The sequence below is a fragment of the Lepisma saccharinum genome, chromosome 21, assembly GCF_977018435.1.
Source record: "Lepisma saccharinum chromosome 21, izLepSacc3.1, whole genome shotgun sequence".
Taxonomy (NCBI): Eukaryota; Metazoa; Arthropoda; class Insecta; order Zygentoma; family Lepismatidae; genus Lepisma; species Lepisma saccharinum.
The window spans coordinates 15162789-15172433 of NC_139249.1; positions in this window are offsets into that span (position 1 = coordinate 15162789).

Here is a 9645-nt window from a genome sequence, read left to right on the forward strand (position 1 = left end):
CAATTCGGTATTATTTTTCGCTGTTTAGGGCAAAATTCGGTGTTATTAATTTAAAATTGGTGTTATTTTTACATGCATTTTATCTGTTCCTTCTATGCTTAAGATTTTCACATTGTTTTAGTTCTGAAAAATTCAGACAAATTTTAGTTTTAATGACAAAAAAATATATGGTTTACCTTTGTAAGAAATTACCTAATTTCTTCAAATTTGAAAACTATTTCATCTCACCAGCCACAAAATATGAAATGTTTTCTGAATGATAACACCCAAATCTTTGAACACAATCATACACATCACATTACCCTAACAACGTCAAAAAATCCCTCTGAGACCTTAAAATACAGTTTTGTGTACACACATACACAACAGGTGCTTCTCCATGAAAAATTTTCTATTCCTATGAAATTTCCTTTTAGGAAGATCGAGCGAATTCTATTTCAGGACGAGGCTAAACTTCAGGCAGTACTTTTTGAACAGAAGAAGTGTTGTCCCCAGTATATTTTGCATATTTCGCGATGTTTTTCGCGTTAAAAGTGCAAGATTTGGTGTTATTCTGAAAAATTGCATAATTCGCGTTTCTCAGACACCAAAAACTTGCCTCCTTTACCTACCCAAATACATTGTAAACACTTTATTTTGCTTTCCTCAACTTTTCGGTGTTATCGTTACGATGAAAACTTCACGTCCCTAACTATAAGTAATGAACACCACAGCAAGATCACATACATCCTCTGGTGACGGTTTCTTGTTGTGACAAAGCTGTTTAACAGTGCGAGTGCTATTATCCTTCTTATAACACATCACTTCCGTGATGAGTCAACATTTTAAGCCAATAAAATGGAGATTTAATTTGTTATGTATCTGTCTTGTATTTTACTACAACTTTTATGGATTTAAAAGTCAGTGTGTGTCTCTCTCTCTCTCTCTCTCTCTCTCTCTCTCTCTCTCCCTCCCTCCCTCTCTCTCCCTCCCTCTCTCTCTCTCTCTCTCTCTGTCTCTCTCTCTCTCTCTCTCCCTCTCTCTCTCTCTCTCTCTCTCTCCCTCCCGCTCTCTCTCTCTCTCTCTCTCTCTCTCTCTCTCTCTCTCTCTCTCTCTCTCTCTCTCTCTCTCTCTCCCTCCCTCCCTCCCTCTCCCTCCCTGCTATATTATAATTTTATTCTTCTATTACCTAGTCCCATATTTACAATTTATTGACACCAGTTTCTTATCAGAGTTCATTGTTTAAATACATTTCTTGGTATCATTTGCATTTCCAGGATAAAAGAAATCCATGTAACAAGCATTTTAAATATATATACTCAGGACAATCATGTAACATATGCATATTCATTAATGTCCTCTCCATTTCATTACATTCCATTACAAGCAATAACAGACCCGCAACAAGAAGAATGAACAAGACTGTCTATTCCTATAGTGGCCTAATTAGGTACAATGGGAAGAAAGTTTTAGGATAGTTAACTGGTAAGAAATAAATAAATTCTGGTCCAATCTTCCTGGTTGTGGATGCTGAAATTTGTGCATTTCTGTTACCTCAGGATGAGTGCACATAAGAAGTAATTCTCCATTGCGTTATTTGTTGATGTCATGAATTTTTAATTGCAAACAAAAGGCAGGTATTTCCACAAGATCAGCATAAAAAAAATATTAGTGTAGTTCCACTGAAACTTACTCACAATACAAGTACTCTTCACAACTCAGATTTTTCCATCTTTGCACTCAAGTTGCCAGCAGTCTTCTTTAGAAGATGAATCATTGGTGAATGATTCATTGTAGCTGGAAAAGTTTGAAGGAAATTTACAAATTTTAATTGAATATGTTTCTGCGTTTGTAATGTTAATATAATATTTGATATTTATGTTTTACTGGCCAATATATGTCTTACCCAAACTCAAATATAGCGATGCATATTTGATACAATGCTCAATTATTTGATTAGCCTGAAGCTACTGAAAAAAGGTTTATGGCTATCATGATGATGCTTAACTATGGAGCACAGAAGAAAATAAAACACAACTTTAAAACTTCAGTCATGTTCCTATTATATCAAGCTCACTTGTTAAGGCTCAGCTCAATCTTTGGCAATACTAGCAAAATCATTTTCGAAATATCCTCTTCTTTTGAAAAGCTGCTATGAATTTCCATGTGGCTTGCTTCCACTGTCATCTAGATATTATCAATTGTTCAATAAGCTTATGTAGCCATGAGACTATTATAACTATGACAACAGCAAAATCGAACCACACAAATATAGAAGGAATTGTAAGCAGATGTAATTTGCAGATTTTGTAATATCGTAGCGGTTTTTCAAAATGGGATGAAATTTTGAAAATGGCTTCACTGACATCGGCCAAAGGTCCAGCCGAGCCTTAAACTAAGTAAGTCCATAGATGGGCGTCGGGAGGGGGCCGAACGGGTTGGTGGACCCCCCTGGAAATTTACATTGTTCATTTAAAGATACAAGAAAGCCGAAAGTTTGTTACTCTTTTTGTTAAGAACAGAAATAAAGTTCATTTAGTTAGTATTCGAACAGATAATCAAAGTAAAAATGCATTGGATCAAAAACATTTAGTGAAAAATACAGGAACACCGTTATAGTTTACCATTTCATCCAAAGAACAAATGGTTTCACAGATTTCAAAATTATAATAATTGCAGTTGTAGGTGAGAGGTCACACAACACACTCTATAAAAATAATAATCCTCCTAACATTTAAAGCCATTTCTTGAACGATACGTGCAAAGGTTAATACAAAATGCATTCAGATACTAACTGCATAAAATGCAAAAGAAATAATGGAAAATAGTTGTACTGGTGTTCACTCATTTGGTGGATCGAGCCTCCATTTCTATAATTATTTCGAATAAAATTTATTTTTGTTAGTTTATAATATTTATTATTATATAATAACATTTATAACCGTGGTAAAAATAGTTATTATTTATCTACTATTAAACTTTTATCATTTGCCCGACCCCTTCCTGCAAAAATTTCTGGTGATGCCCATGAGTCCATATTAATACTGTCAGTCTTTGGGCATGTTCTTTAAGTCATAATGAAATGCACGAATTGAAAGAAAATAACTGACCTTGTGAAACCAGTTATTATTCGTCTACTTTAGGAATACACTAGGCGAAAGTTTTGTTTGCAGGAAATTTCCACTATGCTTCCAATGGTAGATAATACCTTCTGGCAGAGACAAACTCTATTGCAGATGTCCATTTTAAGAAAGGTTAAAAGGCACACTCATCTTGTTCATGTTGCTTCATGCAGTTTTGTGTTCAATTTATATTGTATTTTCTGAACTAGTGTAGTTTGAATCCACTATGCGTGCAGATGATTGCCGCCAAACATCTTAACTTGTGTGCAAGAACTTCACACATCACATGAAAACTACCTTTAAGGATGCTGAAATGAACTTCACAATACTCACAAAAGTCCTTAAGAATGGCTAGTTGTCAGAACTTGTTTAACGCATTTAACTTGTGCGACTTTCGGAACATGTCCTTTGTTCCTTCTACTTTACGCTGATGTTTATTAACCTTGTTTGTTTTGTATTTTATAGTTCAAATTGAATAAAAATTAGGAGAACATGTATCTGCAGGACCATTTTTGACCCTTTTCAGGGCTAACTAGCTCAAACATTTATACTACTACTATACTGCAGGAGGCCTTAGAAAGAGAGCATCGTGGGCTAACAGCAGACGTCGCTCGCACACTGTTGCTGATACTCTCGTGTCGTCTGCTCCTCAGACAAACAAACAGGCCGAGGTAGCAAGAGGCAGAGATCACTCACCCTTCCAGAAGGGTGCAGCAAGCTAGCTGTGGCAACCAGGCTCGTTCGTTCGCGGACCTGATTGGTTCTTGCAGACACACCCCCATATTGTCGTCTGCTGCAAGCCGCAAAGCGATCTTTTTAAGGCCTCATGGAGTATATTGCTAATTGTGTGTTAAAATATTTTTCATTTGTGTAAACAATTTCATTTGAACACCACTCTATCTACTGAGACTGATAGATAACGTGAAAGATTTTTATGTACTGCTAATTGATCCAAAATGTATTTACATATAAGCCAGATGATATTACAGCCATCCTAAATATAACAAAGGTGCGATATATATAATCAAACACTCTGTACAGTCATGGACAGTTGTGGGTTGTAACAAATTCATTGACTTACAACTCAGAAGTGTCGATGACTGTATAATAAATAGTTCTTTTATAATCAGATTTTTAAATGGGAGTTTAGCAAGATGGTTCATGTATCCTTATAGCCTACAATGTTAAAATAGCCTAGAGTAATTATGTATTGGAAAAGAGTACATATATGTGAAAAATGTATCTATAGCAGTGAATGTCTTTATTGGTGGTCTTTTATGATATATTTATAAATGTTGTTAAGATGTAAAGGGTACGGAGGTCACAAATTATACATTTGATTTATCTTCAGAAATGTGTACCTGAAGAGAGGTTGGGAGAGTTTGTGATTTTGTTTGTAAATTAGCTGTTTATTGTGCGTGACTTTGTTACAAATATATGGTAGTGGATTCATTCATATGTAGGGTTTGTATGACCGGAAAATCTGGAAAAGTTGGGGGAAAATCTAATGTTTTTTGTACTTCCCAGGATTTAGGAATGAAAATCCACTTTTTTCTTAAACTAGCTTCTCTTCTGTGTAAAATGTTTTTGTTTTCCTCATAATATTACTGTTGTACCACAAAGTGACTATTCAGTCTAAGCTGTCAGGGCTTCGGAAGCCAGTGAATTTGATTGGTGGCCACCCGCTGTCATGAGGAAATTGTGGAGCTATGAATGAGTAGTGTAACTCGGCCATGGGGACCTACAACGACTGGGGGTTCGTCGAACTGACCACATGCAACCCTGTAACTGGTTGGAGGATCGCCCACCTCTGCTGAGGCATGTGGGCGTGAGGCTGGTAGTCGATTGGTAGGACTTGACTCTCAAGAACTGTTGCACTATGGGTTATGTTTTTAAATATTACTGTTAGAAAATGATGATGTGGGTAAGTGACCTTTGTTCGCTTCAAGTATTGTCTGATCTATTTCTGTTTTGTTTTTTTAATAATTATATTGATACTTTTACCATTGTTAAATTGGTCAATTTATTTACTAGTCGTGGAAAACTTTACATATGAAGAATAGCAGCATGGCTTTCGATTCACAGATTTTTAACAATTTTATAAATATTTAAGTATAATAATAAGGCAGGACATCACCAAACTTAATTTTAAATATTTATCTATTATAATATATCATGTATTCCTAATCTCAAGTATATAAACTCTTCTTGTGTGTGTATATCTCTTTGCCTATAAGGATATTTAAGGACATTGGTGTCCTATTTTATGCTTAATGGTCAAATTTTATTTGACTGCAGATATATGTGAAGTTCCTTTGTAAATTATATTTGGTTCTGATACAGTACAATTGAGTAATATAATAGTATTGTAAATATTTCTCAATTAAAAGATGCAGTAGAAAGATTTAGTGGTAAACACTATGAAAATAGTTACCTTTTATTAGAAAATATTTTCATAACACATATGCTTGTAGTAGATTTTAGTGCAAACATTAATTAAAAATATCTAAGAGCAAAATTAGAAAATTAACTTTTAATAAATGTACGGAAAGTTCAAAATTTGTGCCAACATTAGAAATGTCATATAATAGATAAAGTTGAGTTTAGAGATTGTACTTGTACAATGACTACCTCTTATTTAGGTTTGTATTTTTCTAATTTTTCATATTCTGGAGCTTAAGATCTATTGCTTTTAGTTGTTCTAGGCCTTGCGATGATTTTTGGAACTATGCTGATGATCTAAGTTCTGATAAAATTATGTCTGCTTGGAATTCCTTTTAGAACACTTAGAAAAATCTTCTTTTGCAATCCATTAGCTGTGTTCTAGATATCCGTAATAGTTTTGTAGTACCGACAAAAAAAAGGGTAATTTTCAATCCTGCCAGGTATGATGCCATTTTCAGATTTTAAAAAAAATAAGTCATTGCTACAATGATCCCAAGATCCAGCAAGGTTTTTAAGTACTTGTACAACACTAGATTTACAAACTATTTGATATATCAAACTGCATTTTTTTTTATTTTACTTTGTTCTGCCATTTTTTGGCAGTTCATATTACATCAGAAAAAGTAGGGAAACAGTACACAAGACATTCAGACTGTAAATTAGAATGCATTTTTATTACCCTTCTGTTTTGTGGTAAACTTGAATTTTTGAAGTGCTGTTGTAATGAAAAATTCCATTTTTTCATGTTGAGCCTTCATTTTTTGTCAGTTTGCTTGTCCGTGATCGAAGTGGAATCTCCACTCACAAGGAAGCGTATTTATTTTATGTTGGTTTTAGTATAAATTGTTTATTATCCCTGCAAATAACAATGCACGTTTGTCTTCTTCTTATAGATATAAATGTACCTTTTCAAGCTTTCACATATATATATTTTTTTGAAATTCTGGGAGTTGTTGGCCATTTCTTAACGTAAATATTTCAGCACATGTTTTTTCGTGTGCTCAACTACTATGCATGACGATATTGTTTTGCAAAAGTTACATATCATAGTTTTCATGTTCATGTTGCATTTCATATGTGTAACTGTCAATTGCTAAATATTTTATATTTGCAGTTAAGTATTGTATCTTTGAGAAAAGTATCCTGTTAAGTGTGAAATAAATATTTTGTGTGTTAATATTTCTTTCACGTCACATAGTAGATGTAGTTGATTGCACAGGAGATCTGAAGAATTTTTGTGCTTTGTGTAGTGTTCTGAGAATGGATGTAGCAAAATGAGTGTTAAAGAATTATTATTCATTGTATGTATATATTGTTTGTAGATAATTGTATAGTTTTTCTAATGTTGTCCTTATCAGTCTTGATAAGAACTGTTTGCCAATAAAGCATTGTTTCATGGTTTATTATAGTCTTTGTGCATGTATGTTGGTGCATGGTATTCACAGAATTGCAGAATGTATACACATGCATTATTCTAACATGGTACTAAATGTCTGGTTAATTGTGTAATGAGAAATCATATTCAAGGATTTTGTGTTCAACTTCTCTTCGTTTTGTTTTGTGAAATCAGTATCACTTTTTGCTTCCATAACTTTTGGAATTGTTATCTATTCTACTGTTATTATAATTAATATTGAAATTCACAATTTTTCTGGTAAATTGTTATCCGGAAGCAGTATCTATGAGTAGATAAGTTTCAGAAGGTAGAAGATTTCTCAACGGTAATAGAATTGTGACTATTTTAGCTGTGAGAGTGGCTTTATAAAATTGAAATTGGGGTTGAGAAGCTAGTTACTTAGTGTGTGCTCCTACACTTTTTTTTTTGTTTGTTTTTAATTACTTTATAAGAATATGATCATTAGTGAAAGCATCCAGCTTGGTTAAGTTGGTGGATAATCCATTCAAACTGTGCTCTCCTGTCTTCATTGCTTCCTTCCAGTTTCTTGTCTTCTTGTTCAAGCTTCCTTTGATGTTTCTTGTAGCATAGCAATTACATGTACATTATAGCACTTTGTATCATGTCCGTAAATCCTATTGAGCTTTTATTTACATTTGCACAAAACCGTGACCATAGCTTTCACCACCACCAATTTATCTTTTGTACTCAAGTTGTTGGAATACTTATTGTGAAATACATGAAGCTAAACAAGTTTGTAGTGATCAATATTGTGAATACCATGAATAGACACAAACACTACTATTTTACAAATATTTTGTATATTTTTCTATCTTGTGCCATTCAAATGCTTATGAAGAGAGATGTTGCATTAAAATCTTTGCAGATTGTGTGATACTCACAGGCATAGTATGATTAACTACAATAGCACAAATGCTTCATATGTTTATAGACTCTATATTTTGTTCATTCTCTCTGTTTTTTACTGCCAAAGACTTGTATAAAGTTTGTTAAAACAGAAGAAAATGTCAGCCCTTCAAAGTAAACTATCATTGTTATAATTTATTATGAACTGCCTAATCTCTATTCCATGACATTCAATGCAATCAGTGTTATCTAAATGCACATTAAAAAAAAGAGGATGTGGAATTTTATCTGTAGAAGTTATACGATTTGAATTCTATGTTAAGAAAAATAAATAATGTTTGGAACTTCTGTAAGACATTGTGTATTTGTTATACGAACATGCAGCAACTTAATGAAAGAAGTGTGCCAATTGTTAGCAGTGTATTAGAAGATGAAAAGATTAAGGCTGAACTGGACCTTCAGCTACCAGTGAAGCCATTTTGGAAATTTCATCTCCTTTCGAAAAACAACTTTGATATTTCAAAATCTGAAAAATTAATGTTTAGAATTCTGCTTCTAGAGTGGATCTTCCTTTGGTTTGGTTTTCTTGTTATTTAGATATTCTCAATAGTTTAATGCACTTACGTATCCATGAAACTATTGTGAATATCTAGACAACATCAAAAGTTTTTGTTTTAAGTTTAGTTTATGCATAGAAAGGCTAATCTGGACTGGACCTACAGTTTAAAGTGGAATCCGAACCACTATGTGCCTCCTCTGGGTATCCAATCCGGGACCCCTTGATTATAATGTGACGACACTACCACTGCGCCATCAGGGAGGCCCAACATCAAAAGTAATGCTTTGGAGGAATTGTAAGCAGATGTAATTTTTTAGATTTTGGAATATCAAAGCTGTTTTCGAATGGAGAAGAAATTTTGAAAACTGCTTTGCTGCCACTGGCTCAAGGTCCAGTAAGGAATTCATTTAAATTTTTCGATTTTTTTTTATTAGTAAATATGCATGCATCGGGTATATGGCTCAAATATGAATCATCAAAGAGTTTTTGTGGATTTTGTTCTTGCCTCTGGTATGAATGGATGCAGGTTTGGTTCATGGCGAGGTCCAAGGATTTTAGTATTGACTCAGCAACATCCGAGTAGTGTAGGGGATAATGCCATACTTACTTTCCATACAACCTTTGTCTCCCTATTGATGTCCGTGAATTTATTTGTGTCTTCTGCCTCTAACCTCCATCTTTTGATGTCTAGCTTTCATAGCTCCATCTCTGCCGGCCCCCATGGCGGAGTGGTTAGCACATCGAGCTACAATGCTAAGTGTCCCAGGTTCTAATCCCGTCCTGGGCATGGATGTTTGTGAGTGTCCATTCATCAATTTCATCATGTCATCAATCATCCCCATCTTCTCAAATTAGTCAAAAGTGGCACAAAAGGCGAAGTAAAATAAAGCAAATCAATCATAACTCCATCTCCACATTGTTGAGTAGTCTAAGTCTTTGCCTTCCTCCAGTTTTTCTTTAAATATCTCTTTGACAATGTGATAGATATATCTATCTTCCATCTTCATGGATGAACTTGGACTCCTTTGAAGTTATGCTGTAAGATATATCTGTGGATTGATTTGCAGATTTTGGCATCAGCATCATGAGGACATTTATAGATGTAATGAGGGTGGATATATTATTGTATACTGGCATATAGAATGAAAGTATGCAGCCGTCAGCAATAAGAATGCATGTTGTTGGTGTTGTCTAATTCTTCGGCCATGGCCAAGCTTTGCTATAGAACACACATAACAATAACACCATACACAGAAGTGAGTATTTCAGAGGTTTCT